Raw genomic sequence first — 2326 nt, 5'->3', positions numbered from 1 at the left:
ATTTGGGCTGGCATTTCTCTAAGTGGAGGAGATTATCTTTTGCTTACAATTTGTCACTTCTAACTGACTGTAGATCACAGCAGTTTAGAAGCTTAACCCCTTTAAGTTAGACTTTCTTCCAGCATTTACAAAAATCCTTTCAACAGGCTGATAAAAATAGCAGCAGCAAAGTAATTACATGTAATCCCAAACATCTGTAGTCCAGCCAGTCCAATAAATGCATTCTCCTATTTTAGTTACACACAGGTTCAAAATTCTCATTTAAGATCCTGACAAACTGAAAAGAATGGAAGACCCTCCAAATAACATACATTTAAGCTCAATTCTAAATACCCCCATCCAATTCTCATGATAAATATTGGCCATCAGTGTCAGCGAAGCTTAGAGCAATGAGGTTATTTCATGTCTAGATTCACTGGCACAAAATAACAGAAAATTGGGTTTCAGTTCAATTTAGGAAACATTTCACAATTACCTATTCATCCTAGGTGCTCTCAAAAGTTGGACTTAAAGATGAATAGGATATGGCCCTTGCTCTGAAATATATCACAGCTTAGAGGTGGGTACAATCTTATTTCTTGACTATCTTATTACTTTTGTCATAGATTCAAAATAGCACAGACTTTTATATTTGAAGGAACTGATGGCAAGAGGTGCTCTCATTGAAGTTACGATGAAACGCAGGAAGTTCAAAGTGGAGAGTTTTCAGATCTGAATCAGTGGACTATATAGATCAAAATTAATAAAAATCATAATGAGAAGACAGGTTTTAATACATCACACAATGTACTGGAATTTTACAAATATCGATCATGCCATTTTTCTTGGCTACATAACCAAAGGATCTTGTTTCTGCCTGATCGAGTGAAAGTGTCTCATTGCTGGCCAACTTCTTCAAATCGCTTTTGGTGAGCAGGGAAGGTATTTATATCACACACTTCTGTTTTCTATGGATTTCTAGATTATTGGGCTTTTTTAAGGGACCTTCTTTGGGCTAGTTATGAGGATGCTCACACATGTACATTAGCTTTTTCTCTCTCATTTTCCCCTCCTTCCCCCAAAAAGTAGAAAGTGACAAGTGGGACCAGAAGTTAGCGTAATGGTTATGTCACTGAACTCCCATGTAGCCGACTTTGGCTATGTCACTGAACTCCCATGTAGCCGGCTTTGGTTCAAGTCCTGGACCCCATGACTTAAACTCATGCCGGGTGCATGTGCATGCGTGCCCAAGATCGCAAGAGGGATTGTGGGGTGGCCATCCCCCTGGGGGGTGATTTCTCGCTTTCTATCTCTCTCTCTCTCTGTCTTTCTGGCGAGTGGACATGCTCTATAGCAAAAACCTCTCAAAAAAAAAAAAAAAAGCCACAAGCACTCTATTCTATAAAGAATAATGACCCCAAATTGGGAATTTTCAGTTTGGGGAATCTCTGGAAACAGATGCCAAAAGGGAAAGTGAAATGTAAAACAGTTATTTTTATTTATTTATTTATTTTAGAGTTTTTTCTTTTTTTCCTTTGCTATAGGGTGTGTGCATTCACCAGAGAGACAGAGAGAGAGACAGAAAGCGAGAAACCACCCTCCCAGGGGATGGCCCTTCTCCTCCATGCTCCTCTCAGGATCTTGCATGCACACACACCAGGTGTGAGTTTGAAGCTGCCAGGTCTGGGACTTGAACCGCAGTAGACCACGTGGAAGTCCAGCAATGTAACCATTACACCATTTGCTGGTACCACAAGAGAGTTATTGATGGTAATTCCTGGGAGAGAAAAAACATATAGTGGAGACAATAACAGCAGTCAGGAAAAGCATTCTGAAATTGATGCTGGTCTCACACTTGGAAAAAGAGCAGGTGAAAATCAGGATTTGATAAGACCCTCCCTGAACTGCAGTGCATCCCCAAAAGGCTCAGGCAGCCTCTCCCACCCCGAGGCAGTCCCAGTGTAATCACTGCCTACGGAGGAAATTTGAGCTGGCCAGAAATAATGAGTCCTTGAATTCCACCATGATCAGTCCTTGGTTGGAGACTGTCCAGAAAGTGCGTGGCCTGACCTCAAAAGCTGAGACAGGGTACCAGCAGTTGGCATAATGGCTATGTAGTTGACCGCGGTTCGAGACCCACACTCAGTGGCTTAAACTCACACTGGGTGCGTGTGCGTGCGTGCCTAAGATCCCTAAAGGAGAATAGAGGAGAAGGAATTGCGCCATGGCCACCCTCCCTGGGGAGTGATTTCTCGCTTTCTGTTTCTGCCACTGAAGGTAGATTGTAGGTTCAATACCCTTTAGTGGGTGCCTTCTCTCTTATGAAATAACCCTCCAAATACATTTT

The sequence above is a fragment of the Tupaia chinensis genome, unplaced genomic scaffold (genome assembly GCF_000334495.1).
Source record: "Tupaia chinensis unplaced genomic scaffold, TupChi_1.0 Scaffold000389_1, whole genome shotgun sequence".
In the NCBI taxonomy this organism is placed as follows: domain Eukaryota; kingdom Metazoa; phylum Chordata; class Mammalia; order Scandentia; family Tupaiidae; genus Tupaia; species Tupaia belangeri.
Note: the sequence above shows the minus strand (reverse complement) of the source record.